General features: G+C 39.5%; 1 protein-coding gene across 3 annotated transcripts in view; it reads right to left on the minus strand.

Moving 5' to 3' along the window:
* The window catches only part of PHF14 (PHD finger protein 14), a 296,760-nt gene that overhangs the window by 124,685 nt on the left and 151,405 nt on the right, over positions 1-20,670 (minus strand). The window lies entirely within an intron of this gene.

Below are 20,670 nucleotides of genomic sequence, written 5' to 3' on the forward strand. Positions count from 1 at the left end.
AGACAGACTGAAAAAGCAGAAATGACTGAAGCACCATCTCGCTTTTAGAGATGTTTCTTACTGATGCATGTCAAAACACAATGGCAGAGTGGGGAGGAGATGCTCACACAATCACAAGTTTTAACTGTTCTGCACAACAGAAGACTCCGGTTTCCATTGCTCTTGCTCAGTCAACTTTTATAGACACAATATCATTTTATGAAAAGGTAACATTGTTTGGATAAGTCTTTAAGAATTAAAATAAAGCAAACAGAAGCTCTTCCATTTATTTATTGTTCTTTAATGTGAAGACCTAAGATTACCACTGGCGTTTTAAAGACCTGCTGGTATTCTTATCCCTCTTTCACAGCTCTGAGTTACTACAAGAAGCTTCAGAGGACATGCTGTTCCCATATATATGTAGAGAATCTTTACTAAGGTTGTTTACTAAATAACACTGTGTCTTTCCTCTTCATCTGTTTAGTTAAGTGTCTTAAGATATTAAACAGCTGCCTGGCCACTTCTTATACAATAGTACCGGTATACTCTCCAAAATATATTAAAAACGTTAATTAAAAATTACTAGATTGATTCCTGTCTTACAACTGGATTATCAAATGTAGCACAATTGATTTTATTAATGTAAATCTGGGAATCTTAACATAAATGTAAATGTACAGCACTTCATATATATGTATTATGTCAGATTGTATTAAAAAGTTTCAGAGTAGCAGCCATGTTAGTCTGTATCCGCAAAAAGAAAAGGAGTACTTATGGCACCTTAGAGACTAACAAATTTATTTGAGCATAAGCTTTTGTGAGCTACGGCTCACAAGTTGTAATTAAAAGTTATATTTGAATAAAAGAGTCATTTTTAATAGTGATCTGGAAAAATAAGCATTTCCCCTTACACGTTTTTACCTAACTCCTTTTCAGGTACTCAAGATATTTGGTAAATAAACCTAAGTTTTGTTGTATTTTTCTCTTTATTTACAAACAAAATCATCTTCAATATTGAAACAAACCTGTTCCTGTCACAACTTCTCATGCTGCTGTTACTGAGTCCTGCTCGTTACCCCTTTTTAACATCTTCAAGACCCATCCATTCCTTTCGATTCCCACTACCAAAATTTTGTTCAAGCTCTGTTTGTCCCTTGCCACATCCCAAGTCCCACGAGACTCCCCCTCCTCAACTTCATTCTGATCAAGATGGTGTTAGATAAATCTTTCCCCCACCCCTTACAATACAATCCATGTTGGCACAGACTCTCCACACTGGGTTCTTTTTGCTCCTCCACATCAAATTTCAGCTCTTTGTTCCCAATGTCAAGTCTCTACAAACAATTAAGCTGCTGCCTGTCTCTCTGCTCATTACTCCTCCACCTGTCTTTTTGCTTTGCACAGGCCACCTGCCCAGCCACCCTCCCTTTCCCCACACCAATTTTCATGACACACTGTGCAACTGGAGTTCCCATACTGACCTGGTCTCCCATGCTTTCATTTTCTCCTTCGAGTACTCTTAAAATTTACTTCTCACATGCCTGAAAAAATCCTAGACCTCTCAACTAATCAAGTGTTCTTAAATAATTGTACAATGATACTTTTAAGTTCTATCACCGGTTCACCCAACAAGTTATATATTCGGTATTGTGCCTACTTAGGACCCAATCTGCAAATTACTGAACACGCTGCTAACTATTTATTTAATACCTACTTATGATAGCGCACGATGCTTACTAAACCAAGTATCATTTGCAGAATCAGGCCCTTACACTGTAAATTGTGTTTTGTACAGTGTCAGGCACACAGTAAGTGGTCTAATAAGGAATTAATGAATTCTCATGTATCACTAGAAAGGCTGGTCCTCCCTCTTTGTCACTGCATTTTCAAGCCTGCGAGTTCAATGAATGCTTAGAAGCCTAAAGCTCCAAAGCGTTAAGGAATGAACTGAGTTTCTCTCCAACTTTAATTTAGCAAATTGAGAACTGAATTAGGGCTAGAGTGAGCCTTTCCTCAATGCCTTCAGTATGGAGCTGCCTGATCCCAGAAGGAGCCTGGGGAGAAATTGAGACTCAGATTCACAATTCTTTCTCTGCTCTTCCCTTGCTCCTTTCGGAGGCGGGGGGGGGGGGGGGCATCCATGGGAGGAAAGTGGGCAGAGCCACAATTCAATGCACTCTGTGTTCTTTGTGCTCTCCTTACCAACTTATTGATGCAAGTGGAGTACCAGGTGTGCAGGCCCTGCTCCTTCTCCATCTCCCCCACCCACACGACACACTACCCAAGGGTCGTGGGAGATTTAATCCACTCATGTAAGTAGATGCAATCTGGCCCTTTGTGACTTCTGGTTACAAGAGCTCTTTAAGAAGCTCTTCAAATTTATAGGTTTTTAAAACAGAAGCATAAACCTTGGCTGAAGTTACTGGAACACACACTTTTATTCACACAATATTTTCCTACCAAATTACAATCAAAGTTTTTGCCATGCAATTTTGGTGTTGTCACTGCTGCTTTTATTGTCATATTAAACTATTAACAAACAACTAAAGGCTGCCAAACAAATTCTACCATACCTACTTCATTTTTAATAGCCTTTTGTGAGAAACTGCTTTGGATTATTGTTTATGTATTATGGGCAGATAAAAATCAACCAGATTGTATCATCCAGCCATTAGGATTTTTTCAGTTATTTTAGCTTTTATTAGAACATTTTTACACAATTTACTATGTTCACTATCACTCCACTACAATTTCTTTATAATACTTATAGCTACTTGTACCTACTCAAGCTAAAATGAATATTTTATTTACATTTTTATAGAAGCTATCATAACCACTAAAATATCACCACAGTGCCATATTGAACCTCAGTGTTCACTGTCAATTTTCCCCCCCAAACATATAAATGAAATAGCTGAACAACACTAAAATTTTAGCGGTTTAGAGGCTTTTAGTACCTTAAATGTTGCAGTATGTGTGTTACATTTATGAAATCTACCATATACCACATTGTTTTCATTATTTCAGTCTGACCCTGCTCACCACGCACAAAATGAATTTGCAAAATTGCAGAATTCAGAAAGCTGCTGGGGGTGGAGGTGGGAGATTAGAAGTTGTGGGTTTGTTTATTTTTTCCCCTTTTAATTATCAAAATGTATTACCAAAGGCTTAAATTACATACATTTAACCAACCTATTTTTATTTCGTAGACTGGGATGCTCTTCCAAAAATAAATTAGAATGTTTTGACTAGCAGTCCAAGGACTACCTGTTGGTCTAGAGACAAAGCAGTGCACTACAACAAATGTGTTCCAAGCTCCCTGATGAGGGTAGGTAGCACTGATAATGTAGCAAACTCATCTCTGAAGAAGGAAGGGTAGGGATTCTGATGTTATCTAATTCTGAGAAATTATGCGATAACTGAACCCCTAAGTTAACTTACAGTGAATCAAGCATTTCCATGTGCTCTTTGGACAAACTTAATGCTTTCCAGAGACAACAAACATCATCCAACCCATTAAAGAAATGGGAGGGGGAGGGGAATGAAATGAGGTACAAAGAAAGCTCCATACATCTTCTGAAAGGACTGATTGCATTTTTCAACGATAAAGTTGTAAAGTGTGCTACAGGCACCCAGGTTCTTCATCAGCTCTAAAACAGAAAATCTAATGGTGCCGAGGGATGCATGCGCCACATTTTAGCTAAGTAATTTTTCTGTCCAACCACTCTTAAATGCATTACTTTAGATGCACACAAGCTTCTCTACTATATTAACGTGCAGTAGCTTTATGTCTTCTCTCTCCACAAAAATTTATCCTCTTCCAAGTGACAGGCAGTGACCTTTCGGGGTACTATGTCTACTCATACTTTGCTCCATTTCACAATCATTTCTAGTAATATACATCAGAAATGACAAGCAGAAATGGGATACTATGTGTGTGTGCTCTGTCGTATATCTGATGTGTAAGGTCTCTGTGACTGCTAATTAGAAAGAATGCTTTCCTGATCTATCATACTTCTTTGTGTGCAATTACTGCAAAGGAACAACATAAATTAACTTTAAGAACTAGGTACTCAATATTGTCCCTGGAGTAAGTATATATTAAAAACAAAATCAGTAAAACCCAATGTAGGAACAATGCAGCTCTAGAAAGCTTTTATTTTTAAAGAAAGGAGATTCCTGTAATAAAATTCAAATGCATGGCCACTTTTCCTCTGCTTTCCCAACCTAACTTTTGTTTCTTTTTAATGAGAAAAAGGAAAGTCAGCAAAACAAAATGTCACCATTAAATCATTTCACAGCATTTTGTGTCAGAAATGTAATGGAAAATGCACACATCATGGGAAAGGTTACTGTTCTTCCAAAACATCTTTTCACTTGGTTCAGGGCTCATCCCTCTATATAACTGTGCAGGCACTACTGATGGTTGTTCTCCCTGGGCTTAATGTGGCAGTTGAAAGATTATGGCATTTTCAGGAAACCACAGTGCAGTGATTTTAGTGGTTATCTGGCTGAAAGTGATGCTATGATTTAGAATAACTGCTCTGTTTATGTGCAATGGTAAAAGTCAGTTACTACACCATCTTGCACTGTTAACTTAGTTCTTTACTGTATATTTCCCTAATATGGCATCATGTCAGAGGATCCTCTTACCCCTGCTCCTCCACAGAACGCATGTCAGTTTCATAAAATGGTGCAGTTGTACTGAATTTAGCTGACACTTCTGGCATGTTTATCACAATACAATGACCAATAACAATTTAAAAATATATATTCAGGCTATTTGCTATAACGTGGTATATCTTAATGGGACACTGTAAATTTGAAATCTCATCAACCTCAGAAAATGAGTTACAATTAATTTAAGGTGCTACATAGCAATTTTTGTGATTTTACAACTGTATTTTCCACCTCTTGCAGTGTCAAAGACACTCACACATACACAGATATACCTCACAGAAAGAGCTAAACTGACTATATACAAGCTGCTGTCAAATGAGTAAAAGAGTTAAATAGAAAAGAAAACAAATATTTTTTTCTCTTATTTCTTTCACATGCCATACTATTAATTATTTATATTACAGAACTCACCTAGCCATTCCAAACAAGACAGGGATCCCATTCTGCAAGGCAATCTACAAACATATAACATGAGAGTACTAGTACCATTATCTGGCCTCTGGTTGGTTTAATGATTGAGGTTTCTCTTCTCTTTTCCTTTATCGTGTAAAAAAAGTCAGCCACAAACAATTTTTCAAACAAAGGGTTTTTCTCTGCTTTTTAAAAAAATTATCATTTGAAAACTTTTTAACAAGTGTCAGGACTACTAGGTCTTCACTTCCCTCCAACTGTTGGATGACTTTGGTATTTTTGGAAGACCTGAATAGTGATGTCACACAAGCTACCATTTTGCCACCTCCCAAATGGAGTTCTTTGCCATGAGGAATTAAATCTATTTGAAACTAAAGGGTTATAAAGCTGCAGCCACTTGACCAAAGATTTCAATTTCACTGGCTCCCTGAATTTTTCCAATGTCATGTCCAGTGGCATGATCAAGGGAGCAGAGCTTAATTGGGTTATGCTAAAAATTTTACATATTCATTTGGAAAACTCAAAGTGATTTTTCCCCTTGTTTTTGTTCTCTCTTTTCCCACAAAACCAACCCATGGCACTAGTGCTTAGTGAGGAATAGGTCAGTGCTAAGTTTCAAATTGTTGCCAATTTTGCTATAGCCCTGTTCAAGAGTGTGCTTAAAATTGTTTTACATTGGGAAAATCACATTTTCTTCCTGCCCATAACTAAAAAATGGCTGAAGGGATTTTTTTTCAAAGTTGAAAAGAACAACGTAACTTTAAACCAGACACCATGTGTGGAAAACTTCTGGCCTAAAGGTGACTGTTTAAAAAAGCTGTGAACAAGTAAAAACAGGTTGTTATAATGGAAAGTTTTTGCCACTTGAAGTATACTCTGTGATACTGAGGTCCTATGCAGTATGGAGTTTAGTCTTTGATGTTTTAAATAATATATTGCAAATCAGAAATGCAAAATATCCTTCTACTGATATGACAATCTAGAGGAATTACACAATATTATAAAAAATATTTTTCAACAAAATAATATCCTTTCAACTAAAATATTCACTCATAAGATACACAGTTCTTCCTCGGGAGGAGCCAGTACTGGTTTTCATTAATAATAAACTCAAACAGTGTGAACCTGGGAGCAGGTGAGACATGCAAGACAAGTACAATAAAATCTAGTCACAGAAACTAATAAAATAAAATAAGGCGTGAAGAATTAAATGTGAAATTTTTGTAATTAGCAGAGCAGACTTCTCCAGGGAAGCACAAGAACTATACCTGGTCTGGCACATTACCTAATCTGGACTGCCAGGGGAAACAAGAAAAGGAAAGTTTTGCTATGATTATAAGCCTAAGTGAGTGCACCTATTGTAGAGAGGGGAAAGGAAACACCATAGTTATGCTGAAATGCTGGTAAGGAGCAAATATTTACAATCCCTCGTGTCCCAGTTCCCTCCTTCCCCCACAAAAAACCCACACAGACTACCCCACACCAACATAAAGATGAACAATGAAAATAATATCTCAAAACAAGTCATATCCAAACTATTTATTTAATTGACACCATTATGACAAAATTACTCCACATATATTGAAATTTGATATGAAATTATCACCTTCCAACAAACTAAATAAAACTACTTCTGCGGTCTGACACTTACTAACAATAGCGTCCACCTTTACTCAAGCAGTTCACTTGGAACACCTGAGAGGCAGAGTGATGGAAAGAAATATACTGCAGAATCACAACTGTGTTTGGGAGTTAGCTCTACAGTGGCCCAGGCTAGAGGACTTAAAGGTTGATGTTAACCATCCATGTGGAATGACAGCACCATATATAGGAGTAGCTTATTTTTAAGTCAATATTAAGATTATTGACCCTCAGGTAAAAAGGAAACAATGTGAACTCAAAGATGATAGCCATATGAAGAGAATATATAGTGGTTTCCCTCAATACTTTCCCTACCAACTAAAGCACATTCAAAAACTAGAGAAGACTGACTTTTTCTACTCAGAAACAAGAAGCTGTAATGGCAGTCAACCTGTATACCTCTCATTTTAGACTCAAATTAAACTTCAGTCTCTCATAAATTTGTTATTCTCACTTTTATTACTGTAAATTGGTACCATCAGACATGCTTAATCATGAAATAGACTACAGAAAATGTCAAACAAATTGATGCAACATTATTTGAAGCTTCCTATACTGCTATTATTCGTGACTGCTTCACTTTGGATCTTTGTCTCACAGCATAAATATGTGGTATCCTATTTACATTAAGATGAGGGCAAAGACTTTTTGAAACAAAACTGGGGCCACACACTATATAGATGGCTTAGGTTTCCTACCATCAAAAAAGCTCACAGATCAACCAATTATAAATTAATCACATAACAGAGGGTCTGGGCAGGGGAAGAAATAAAAGGGAAAATAATTGGAGAACTGTAAGAAATCACTGCTTCACACATTAAGATCACTTACTGCAATAGTCAGCTGATGCTGACATGATGCTGCAGACAGGCATTTAAATGAGAAAATTGTCTGCATAGAGGCCCAATTAAGAAATGCAGGAGTTGGCAATAACATATTTGCTGTATTAAACTCACAACAGCTACTGCATCGCTGCATTTAAAGACTTATTTTCCTGTGGCCTTTTAAAAAAATTGCTGTATTTTAATATCTGAACAAGACTATTCTGTGGTTATATATTTCTGAAGTATAACTTTCAGTTTCATGGCTGCTGTAAGAGTGGCTCAGCTTAATGAAGCAAAACATCTGAATTAATAAAGAACTTGACATTTGTTTTATGAAGATACTGTCCTACAAAATGCTCTTATTTGATAAGCTTGCTGAATTTCAAATGACTCAAGACGTTTGACTACAACCATGCATTATCTGATTCATTTAAATGCCAGGTGAATTTGGTTATTTGATACCAGGATGATTGTTTAAGGAATTAATCTTTAACAGTAACCACTGGAATCAGAGGATACAGACCCGTGACAAGTACAGTAATCTTTTGTAATCCTGACCCACTGAAGGTAGCTGGGCCAGGAAATAAATTCAGTATTATCAGTCCTCTGGGTTGTCATGTTTTTATTATACTTCTGCTCTCTACATTTTGTTCCATATCAACACTGTACAAGTGACCTTTACTCTGAGGAGATGTCCCATTCAATGACCTTCTCTCCATGATAACTCATCCTTATTTTCAATTAAAGACACTAATTAAAGGAGCTACAATATTACATTTTGCATTTCAGAAAGTCGTTTGGATCTCAGGACTTTAAAAAATTACAAATAGGACAATGATGCATATATTCCCCACAGGTAGCAGATAAAACAACATATAACCCTGAAGTACACACCATTTTGAGAATGGATGACAACTGTCAAATATACTGACAGGCCATAAGGCATAAATGTATGGATGGCAGCACAGACTTTGGCAGGCAGCAAAAACTACAGAAAGAAATAAAATAAATAAATAAATCAATCCACCCTTTTAAAAAAAGTTGTTAAAATGTTCTTTGCTAGCACTACCAGGAAAAGATGCAATCTTGACAAAAGAAATGCTTGAGTATTTATTTATAAACAGCTTTCTAAACGTCAAAGGTGAGAACCATATTTCACTATATGGTCTATAAGCTCTAGCCAGGTATAAACCAGAACTCTGGATTAGAACCCTGCTGAGCTTGGAGGAAGTTTGGATTCAAATCCAAACATTGCAGCTCATGCTGATCTCTGCTAAGTACCAAGCTGTACATTGAACAGCTCTTCTGCATAAAGAAAGAGGGAAATTGACCTATATGACTTGGTGAAAAACAGCAAAACTCTTGCAAAGACAAACTTATCAGATACCAGATCATATCACAATATTATGATTGCAGAAGACAGGCTTCCGCCACTTGCACTGCAGCACAAACACACGTGTGCTCATTTTTTTTCTGGGCCTACATATGTAAACAGCTACCTTTCAGCAAAGTATTTGGAACAAATACAAATATGAGCAATCAAGAAAACTCATTTCCTTCCCACAATAAAACAAAATTGATCTCTCTCCTGGCAACATCTGGACCGAATGGAAGGTATAGTTGGCTAGAGCCATCATTATAGTATCACTTGCTTTTCAAAATGCATGAGGAATTAGTAGCACTGTCTTTAGTCGGAAATACTGTGAGATGGACCTGTGCAAGACAGCTTTCCAATCCTGACTAGCAATATCCTCAATATTGCCATGTTGGGTCTGTCTAAAGCATAGAGTCAAATGCGACACCGTTTCTTCAAATCTCATTATACGAAGAAAGAAACTAGACTTTAAAAACAAAAATTCTACTCTTGTCATCTCAGGACCTGATCCCGTATTTCTTATACAGGCAACACTCCCATAAATATCAGTCAATTGACTCTGAAAGCTGTACAGGTTAGGCTCTATGTGAAATTTTGGTCTTTGGTTTCCAGAGCAAAAAAGCTAGCACACTAATTCATTTCACCATCAAATCTCATCACTGCTAAGCTTTTAATATCGTCCAGCTACCTATTAACTATGCAGAAGAGAGAATTACAATATGAAGAATATACTAATTACGAACAAAAAAATTGTATTTACTTTAGATGAAATCTAGCATAAAAGAAAAGGTTTGGTTCTTTTAATCCAAATACAATTTGAAAACAGTATTGTAAAACAAGTAAAGTTAAAGCAAAATGCAATACTCAGTAACCTCTGCCTGTTGAGAACCTGTTCAAAGATACTGCATGAATCCTTATTCATTCTATACATAGAAAATTGATTACATTATTGAGCATTACAAAGAAGGAAGTTTAAGTACTTAATCTGCAAGCTCCAATAAAATATTGTAATTGTAATCTGTAACACATCAGCTTGTTGCAAATACTGGCTGAAATGACTACAGTTTCTCTTGTAGCAACCTAATTAGCTTCCACTATGTTAAAAGCGCATAGTTAAAATTTCTAAAGCAACTAAAAATCACTTTGGCTTTCAGACATTTTGCTGGATTGTTAATTTTGTTGAGGTGTATATCCAAAAACAACCATAAAAATCCCTAGTAAGGTTGCTTAACAGTTGGCTGTTGTGCTGTCACACAAGACATGAGCTAAGGGACTGCCAGTTCCCTAACAGGTAGACACCAAATGCTTAATTGGAAGAGAGATGTGCATCAGTCATTTTGCTCTAGTTATTATGAATCCCGGTGACTAAGGAACGCTAGGGTTATAAGAGGATATAAACAAAAATCCAATAAAGTTTACAGAAGTTAACCATTGTACATAATAGATTTGCTTAAAATATGTGGTATACAGAAAATGTGTGATGATGTGCTATAAAATTTTTACTGGCACTTGTTTGGAATAACCTAAGCAACAATTTTGTGGTATTATCACACTTAATAATAACCATCTTCTTAAAGGCCACAACAAAACACCATGCTTATGTCTTCTCTCACATCCTATCTAATATTATCTTCCCAAATATTGGCAGTCCATTGTGCCAAAACCCACAAAACTGTCAATAGCCATTTTTGTAATTTTAATGGTTTTCACTGAGAGCAGCTGGATAATCAGCACTTCTGTAAATCAGGTTGCTTTCTTAGAAACCTATTTAGAAGCCTAACTTTAGGGATTTAAGTTTGAATATCTGGCTATTTTGCCTCCAAAGGCCTTACTATTCAAATACAATACATATAGTTCAACTGAGATTTTTGTTTTTAATCAGAAAAGAATAGATAGTAATTTTGTGCTGAATAAAAGCATTTTGTGTGTATGACTTGGAATACTCCAACAGACCAGTGGTAACTGGTTTTGGACTACTGTGAAAAACTGAAGGTACATTATTTTATTACTTATTCAGCCACTTGATATTTCAATTTATCCACATTTCTACAGAATATGGCTAAATTCCCAGGATAGCTATTATGTAATATGATAATATGAACATTTTACATATGTGCACTGGTGAGTTATGACCTCATAAAAAGGTAAAGACACAGTTATGAAACAGGCAATTCCTCTGCAGGATCCATGACTCATATAAGATCATAATGAAGCATTACCAGACTGCAGCAAGTTTCCTGGGAAACAAATGAACTTGATAAATAGTATACAATTTTAAAATGTAAGAAAACTATTCATACCCTTAAAAGAAAACAATTAGCATGCAACAAGGTTTTTTTGTTTAAGTTTGCTCCTTATATGAAATACACCAGAGACGACCTCAAAAACCATGTCTTTTAATCTCTTTTACTTGGTTAGAATTTTTGGAGTTTGCTAAAAACAATTCTACCCTTGATATCAAGATTTGAGAATAAGATTTTAATGGATAGTTAAAAAGTATCCATTGTCTTCCAAATTTACATTAATGATCAATTATTTTTAATTGATTGAGCTGTTTAATGTCTTAGGTAGCCTGTGGATTTAATATGTTAATATCAAATCAAACTTGCAGATATGTAACTCTCTCATCTGAACAATTAATTCTTTCACAGAAAGAACTGGATTGTCTCAGAGATCTACACCAGAACTATCTGCACCAAACGCTTAACATTAATTTCAGAGGAAATTAAATAGTCCAACTGTCCAAGCAATTTAAGGTTACACTTAAAATTTAGTTATTGCTCAGTAGCACTCATTCCCAAGAAGAAAGACAACTGTAAAAATTACAAATACTTTGTACTAATCAAAGATTTGCTTTCTTGACTTGCAATGATTATATGTTACAGGCCAGCCTTTTAGCTAACCAAATGAACATTTTTTTCCTCTATCAACGTGTTACGGAAAACTGTTCTTGTTCTTCTACTAATTTTCTTTAAAGCACTGAAGTATAGGATAATACATGAAAGGGCCAAAACCAGAGATACTAGACTAAAAAGGAGTACAACACAAAGACTGTGACAGAGACCTCTCAATGATAATGGAACATACAACAATAAAACCATTTATGTACAGAATTTGACAGCACTAATAAATAAAGTCAAACAAGGTCTTGGCACGTGTGTATTATATATAGACAATACTAGCAATCCTATTTAAATAGAGAAGCTTGCTTCATCAAAATGCTACTTTAAAAGCAAAGCTAATTATTTAAGGTAGTTCTGTTTTATCACACTGTTTTGGTACAAAAGTGTAGTTACTTAAGACATTCTTTTTGCCAGTCAATTTTCTATCATAAAATTTCCTTTTAGCTCACTATAATAAATTAATTTACACTTCTCTGTCACCTTTTTAATCAGAGGATCTCAAGTAATTTTTTACAATCTATTATTCAAACCTTAAAACCCATGGGGGGGAAGAGGGCATGATATCCTTTTTACAGATGGGTAAACTGAGATGTAGGACTCTTCAGTAACTTGTCCAATGTTGTACAGCCAGAAAAAAAATGAGGAAACCTGATTCTCAGATCTGTGCTGTAATTCCTGAGTTGTAGCTTATAATTTCTAAGGGTTTATTCTTTGTTACCTGATATTAAAATTACTTCACCATATTTCTGTATATAGTGGAATCTGTTTTGTAGTTTATAAAATAAGTGTTCAATTTTGGTACCAGAAAGATTGAGTTGATGAATTAGCAGCTGCGTTGATGAATTAGCAGTTAAGTGTTCAGCAATATCTCAAGTGCTACCCCAAGAAATCAGAACTTGGTTAAAGTTAGTTTGATAGAGCGAATGTTCACCATGACAGTAGGGTCATCCCTTACCCATTCCAGAGGTAACAATTATCTTAAATTTCCATCTGGAGAGCCATACGGGATCTATTTTATACTAAGGACAAACATTTCCAGAACAACCACACACACTAAGACTATACAACGTCACCAAAAAGAATAGCTCAAATCCAAGAACGTGAGTTAAACCTACAATCTTTGAAAAATTTGGAAGAACTCAATGGGAGAGTGTAAAGATAGTCTGGGGCTACCCAAATGTTGTTAAACAGCTTCTGGACAACAGTGCAAAGAACAGCAGTATTAACACTCAAAACTAATATAGAGCTCCTAAAAGGGAGGAATAGGGGGTTAGTTTCAATAATGTTGTGATGTTCTGACATAAGACTCGGAGGACCTTAAAGCAAAACACACTGATCGTGTACATCCTTTTAAACACTCTGCCTGAGAAGTTGGAATCAATCCAATCAATAAAATCCCTAGCAAATGTTAAAAGGTGAAACAGCAGCAGAGAGCTTGTAATTAATAGCTGTGCAAACCTCCTAACTGCTTTGTTTTAAGAATGATCTATATTTAATATACATGTTAACTGAAATGCTAGGAGGGACAGGAATGATTTCAGCCTTGGTTGATGGAAGAAGTGAGGGCTTATTAAAACAGATCTGTTTTAAGAGTAAATGGCTTCATAGGTTTAAAGACAGTAGTGGGAGTCATCATTCAGCAGCACTTCAGCCACTGTGAAGCTCTTGACCGGCAGGAAAGATAAGTCTAGGAAGGAGGAGCAGAAGATTAAGTCTCCAAGGTTGTTCACTTATTACGATATCACTGCACTTGTTACGATATCACTGCAACCTATAAGATCTTTTCAGTCCCACTGCAGCTGAAAGGCTGCTCTTCTTCATTGCAGAGAAAAGTATGGAAAGGCTGGAGGTTTAAACTACTTCACAGATCTCCATACATGGCAGACGATAGGCTTGGTATGAACAAAAGAGTCCTTCAGTGAGGCAATGTTGCAGTATCTGACCACCAGAGATGTCCTTGTGTGCTTTCCTCTAATTATTCTCCAGTTAACAGCTATCTTTTGTAAACCGTAAAGTGGGATGTCCAAATAAACAATGGAAATCTAAACTAGGTAAATTTCTGTAACATACTAGTGATGATGACCCAATATTTGTGTGATCCACTCTCTGTGAGGAAATGTCAGATAGGGAAAGCTAACAAAATACTCAAGACTATGTACCCTCATTCTTCAGTTTCAGTGATCACTCATTTCTGTTTAACTTGATGAGTTTTTCCTTATGTCAAACTGAAGACTGGTCTTGTTCATTTGGAGAAATATCTTCAGTAAAACTCACAAACACAAAACTTTCTTATCAGTGACTGGACTGGGAATGCACAGGAATAATTATTTGCATAGCTATTAACTCAAAAATGTCTCATGACAGCCTCCTTTTCCTTCTGATCTTGTGCCCATGCTGTGCCAATTAAGGCAGCAGATGAGATACCAGCCAGAGCTCTCTCATATAATCCCAGCACATTATTTCTAAGACTCAGGATTCACCTATGGATTGTTCCCATACTGACACAAAGAATGCAAGTCGCCCTCCCCGCCTCCAACGCAAACAGCAAAGGATGTTTTACTTGAACAATAAAAGCTTAACTCAGAACTGACTGGTAGATATTGGCTCTGAGTCCTGTGTAGCATGAGGTAGGGCAACAGGAACTGTGACTTCAATAGTGAAGAGACTGGAATGCTCCAAAAGAACCCCCCCCCCCCCTTGTCTTTTGAGGTTGTACTTTCCTTGACTATATCAGTATTTCAGGCCTTTGGGGAAGCAGACAGCTATGAGCTTTGGAACAAATCCTTTGTTGACTTCTCTAAGTAACTGTCCACCATTTGAGAGAAATGTTACTAACTTGCATTTTCAAATGCTGTCTTGCATTCGTACTACTATAAAGGAGGCCTGTGGGGAGGGGAGAAAAAGCAAAGAGCCCCAGGTAGAAGGCAGAGTCAGAGAACTGACCATTTCTGGTGACCTGAATGAAGTGGGAGAAACAACTTATAAGCTCCCTTCAAGTGAGGTAGTTTTCTGAGGCTCCTCTCCCAGTAGATTCACTACACGGCAGACAACCTGTTTGGTAGTGCTCCCAAATATGTTTTAGCTCGTGTCCTTGAAACTTTGGGTTTAAATTTCATTTAATGAAGATTATTTACTATTATCTATTATTTACTATTATTTATTATCTACTCCACACCTTTACTTCGAATCCTGAAGAAAATGTGTTCACTGATTTTTTTTCCCCAGTAAAACACAATTGTAGTATCCTCAGTAACCCTACCACTCACCCTCCAAACCTGCCCATAAAACAACTTTCCTAAACCGATCTATTCTTCTTGCTGGGTAACTTTTGATCATTGCCATCACCTTATTATCTTTTATGTCACATTTCTACACAGCATCTCTAACTTGCTGAAGTATTAAATCAAAAGCTTAATTGGTGTTCATATACATTAATGCACTGATATAGTAAGTGATATACTCTATTTCAGGTACCAAAATTCAAAGTAAATATATCTGGAATAAATCCTGTTTCCAAAACCCTGTAAGGAACTAAAATGTTTACCTTGCATGTATTATTGATTCCCACTTTCTACCATAACTTTAGTTCCTTGAAAGATAAGTTACCCATTATACAATTAAATGTCCTTATTCCCCAAAAATTTAAACAGTTGTGCCTGAGCTGAAGATCCTGCCACAGAAACATCTGGTTCAAGAGGAGATATATAAAAATAAAAGAAAGCCCTTCTGATTTTTATTGATGTTAACCAAGAGATCTTTTAATGGAGGTTCTCTTGATTTAACTAAAAACTGCTTTCTGGTTGCTGAGCTCCATTATTTCTCTCCAAAGACAATAACTGTACAGTCTCTCTAGCTTGGCAAAGTAGGCAAAGTGCCAGCTCTGAAAGCAAAGTCAACACATCTCTGTGGGTAATCAGTAAAAAACCGATTACTAACATTCATAGTTGTTCTTCAAGACGTGTTACTCATGTCCATTTCAATGTAGGTGTGTGCACACTGCGTGCACCTCTGCCAGAAAGATTTTCCCCTTAGTGGTATCCATCAGGTTGGCTCTGGTGCCTGCTGGAGTCACTCCCTCGTAGTATATAGAGGCCTGCCGCCCTGCTGTCCCCTCAATTCCTTCTTGCTGGGTTTTGGAATGGATATGAGCAACACATCTTGAAGAACAACAGTTACGGAAGGTTAGTAACCGTTTGTTCTTCTTTGAGTGCTTGCTCATGTCCATTCCAATGTAGGCGACTCCCAAGCAGATGTAGGAGGTGAGTTCGGAGTTCAACGACAAGCAGACTGTAGTACCGCTCTGCCAAATCCACCATCGTCTCTGGACTGCTGAGTGATGGCAGAGTGAGTTGCAAAGGTGTGGTCCTAAGACCATGTTGCCTCTCTACAAATGTCCTGGATGGGAACCTATGACAAAAATGCGTCTGAAGAAGCTTGTGCCCTTGTGGAATGTGCTGTCAGAGCCAGAGCAGGGACTTTCACCAGGTCATAGCATGTGTAGATGCAATAAAGTGATCCACGATTAAATCCTCTTGGTCGAAACTAGGAGACCTCTCATCCTGTCTGCCACTGCCATGAAAAGCTGAGTAGCTTTCCTAAACAATTTAGTCCCTTCTATGTAGAAGATCAGTGCTTGCCTGGTGTCTAGTGAATGTAGCCTCTTTTCCTGGCTATTTGCTTGCGGCTTCGAGTAGAAGACTGGAAGAAAGATGTCCCAGTTACCGTGGAATTGCAACATCACCTTTGGAAGGAAGGCTGTGTTAGGGTGCAGCTAGACTTTGTCCTTGAAGAAGACCATGTATGGGGATACCAAAGTAAGAACCCTAATTTCCGCAACCTTTCTGGCTGAGGTGAAGGCCACCTTCCAGAACGAGTAAAGAGCATGTTGCCTGGGGCTTGAATGGGAGACCCGTGCGTCTTGATAGTACCAAGCAGAGGTCCCAGGGCTCACCTGTGGGTACAGTCTGTCCAGCCCCTTAAGGAAGCAGCTACAGAGCGTGTTAGCAAAAATGAACCTGCCGTTTAACCTTAGGTAGAAAGCTGAAATCATCTCCAGGTGTTCTCTAATCGAATACATGATAGCCTTTGTTACTTCAGAGGTAGCAAATGAGATGGAGGGACTCAAGGTTTGGATGATGTAGGCGTCCGTGATCCTGGGAAATGAGATCCAGAAACAGAGGTAGGGTGATTGGTGTTTCCACTGAGAGGTCCAGAATGGTGGTGAACCAGTGTTGATGGCCAGGGCTATCAGGATGAGTCTCATTCCCTCCTCTCTGACCTTCAGCAGGACCTTGTGTATGAGCAGAATGGGAGGGAATGCATGGAAGAGATGGTCCCTCCATGGGAGAAGGAGCACATCTGTGAGCGAGCCTGGGCTGTGATTCAGGAAGGAGCAGAACTGCAGAAACATCCTGTTGCACCTCATTCTAAACAAGTCTATCTGGGGAGTTCCACTCCTCTGGAAAATGTCCTTCACAACGTCTGGGTAAATGGATCACTCATGATTGGAGATGGATCTGCTAACTCGTCCTATGCCCCGAGAAGATAGGAGGCCTCAAGATGGACTGAATAAATTCCCACAGGTGAAGTGTTTCCTGGCACAGGTGAGAAGAGTACACTCCACTGTGTCTATTTATATTGAATATCGCTCTCATGTTGTCTGTAAGCACCAACATGCATTTGCCTTGCAGGTGGGGCTGGAACGTTTGGCAGGCAACGCGCACTGCTCTGAGTTCCGTTACATTGATGTGTAGCGAGAACTCCTCCTAGGACCAGAGGTCCTGAGTTCTGAAGACCCCCAGATAAAACCCCTCCGCCCCCAACCCAAGCAGAAGTATTGGTGACTAAGGACATTGACAGCTGAGGTTTTGCAAATGGGACACGTGCACATACTGACCCCAGATCCAGCACCACAAAAGTGTGAGTCTGAAGAAGTCTGAGTCGCAAAAGTACTTGTTTCACCACATATGTGCATGATGCCATACGCCCCAGGAGTTTCAGGCAATTTTTTGCCATGGTGATGGGTTGCTTTCTGAGGCTCTCTATGATCAAGCCCAGGGCCCAAAATCTGGCTTCCAGAAGGAAGGCTCTGGCCTGGACTGAATCGAGGACCGTCCCTATGATCTCTAGCCTTTGGCAGGGAGAGATTGTTGATTTTTGCATGTTTATCAACTTCTGGAAGGTTGACAACATTAATTGTATATCTGCCTCTGCCTGGGCCCTGATCCGCCCTTTGATCAGCCAGTCATTGAGGTTGAGATATACCTGAACCCTTTGTTTCCTTAGGAAAGCCATGACAACCACCACGCACTTTGTGAAAATCCAAGGGGTTGCTGACAGGCTGAATGGGAGTACCGTGAACTCGTAGTGTTACTGGCCCACAACGAATCGGAGGAATCTTCTGTGGCCTTGGAAGACTGAAATGTGAAAATAAGTGTCCTTCAAGTCGAGAGACACACATCAGTCTCCTGGATCAAGAGACGGGATAATGGAGGCCAAGGAGACCACACAGAACTTCAACTTCTTCATGAATCTGTTGAGATTTTGCAGATCCAGGATGGGTCTCAGACCGCCACTGGCCTTTTGGATTAGGAAATAACAGGAGTAAAACCCCATGTCCCTTAGCTCCAGAGGAACGTCCTCTACTGCTCCCACTTGCAGCATTCACACTTCCTGAATTAGAAGTTGCTCGTAAGAAGGGTCCTTGAAGAGGGACAGGGAGCGAGAATGGGAAGGCCGGGAAGAACTGAACTGTAGGGTATTTTAGTCCTATCGTGCATAGCACCCAGCAATCTGAGGTAATATGGGCCCACGCCCAATAGAAAGGGGACAGCCAGTCCACAAAGGTAGGGGAGGATGGATCCAGACACTGTCCTGGTGCACCGTCCTTGGGCACACCCTCAAAAGGCCTGTTAAGACCCAGGCAATTGTTTAGCGGGCCAAGACCCATGGGCCAATGAGGGCTGGGGAGGAGGCCTCCTTTTGTAGCACTTACCCTGCTTCTTATTAAAATCCTCCCTCCACTGAGGTTAGTAGAAATGAGACAAAGGCTGGGGCTTAAAGTGCCTCCTCAGCTGGGCTGGGGTATGGAAGCCTAGTGACTTAAGGTGGCTCTCAAATCCTCTAAGCTGTTGAGCTAAGAGTCTGTCTGCTCTGAAGAGAGAGACATGCTCTCGAAAGGAAGGTCCTGAATTATTTACTGCTCTTCATATGGAAGTCCGGTTTTGCACTGAGGGAAGAGGTGGGGGAATCCTACCCTCCAACGCGATAGAGTACAACCTCCTTGTCTGAGGTGCTTGGGCCTGATGGAAAGCCTAGGGGTCCAAAAAGGCCATTGAACGGGTACCTGCCACTGTGAAGGACAGGCAACTGGTGGAAACCCTTGGCTCATATCAGCCATCAGGTACCAGCAGTCAGAGCATTGCCGGCTCCTGCAGGAACTGTTGCACTCTTGTTCGGAATTCGATGGTGAGAAGTCACTCCCCGATGACCTCAGGGGAGTGGTGCCAGATGGTATCAGAGTGGTGCCAGGAGGGGGGTGAATAGTGCTGCAAAATCATCACCGGTTTTCCCTTTGACAGCACCTGTGGCCAATGCTGTAGCCATTCTCGTTTCCAGTACCTGTTCCTACCTGATGGGGGAAACAGCAGGTTTCTTCCTGCCTCAAATGCCTCTGGCGTAGATCAAAATGCCATCACTGCACTCCTCTGGCTCTCACTCGGAGGAGAGTCCAATGATACCAGACTCGACAGTTCCCCTTGCTAGGCTGGAGTTGACAGTACCAGACAGGCAACCACTGAGCCCAAGTGGCCTGACATGCATCTCACTCTGCCAGTTTCCTTGTGACTGGAAGGCTTCTGAATTGGAGAGTGTCCCCTGTCCATCTTTCGTTGTTTCTTCGGCACCAAGCATCCCCATGAGGGGTAGATCTTCTCTGCATCGGAGATCCCTGGTGATGCCAAGAGTCCTGGGACACAGAGGAGGAGTCCTTTCTTGGTGCCGGAGTGGCCTGGCTATGCTGCCTGTCTCTCAGAGAAGCCAGCATGCTTCTAACCAAGATGGAGGGGCTCAGTACCGAGTAGCGACTTGGCTCCCGAGAGCAACCTCCATGAGGAGGAACTCAAGTCTCTGGTCCCTGTCCTTTTGGATACAAATCCTGTTGCTGTCCCGCAGGTGAGATGCCCCCACAAACTTAAGGCAAGGAGAGTGGGGGTCACCAATTGGCATGGGTTTATGCCAAGTCTCACACGGCTTAAACCTCGGAGACCGAGGCATGCCATAGTGCCGGAGAAGAGGAAACACCAGTAAGCAGGGTCCTACTCTATTACTACCATCTAACACTAAAACTATAATATCTACTGTTTTATGAACTATATACAGGAAAAAGAGACAAAGTCCACTGAGCAGAGTACATGGATGAACGCAAAGATGAACAGAAGTTCCAGCAACCGTCAGGGGTGGTAAGAAGGGACTGAGGGGGTGGTGGGTCAGCAGGCCCCTATATAGCAGCGCTATGAGGGCGCAAGTCCAGGGGGCACCAGAGCCAATCCAACAGATACCACTGAGGGAAAGACTTTTTGGCGGCAGTGCATGTGGCGTGCACACACCTACATTGAAATGGATATGAGCAACCATGGCTGTTCACTCCCTGATCACTCCCCTCTTGGCTTAGACTCCTGACTATAATGCTGTGCTTGCTAAAACCCGCATGCAGGACAGCTTTCACCTTTCTTCCATATGAGAAGCATTTACTATGGTGTGGAGCGACAGGGGACTATTAAGACATTTTTTTAAAATGTGTATGTTCCTCGCAATAACGTTCACTTTACCTCAGAACAATGTTACCAAAGCTAATTGA

Source organism: Natator depressus, chromosome 2 (assembly GCF_965152275.1).
Source record: "Natator depressus isolate rNatDep1 chromosome 2, rNatDep2.hap1, whole genome shotgun sequence".
Lineage (NCBI taxonomy): Eukaryota > Metazoa > Chordata > Testudines > Cheloniidae > Natator > Natator depressus.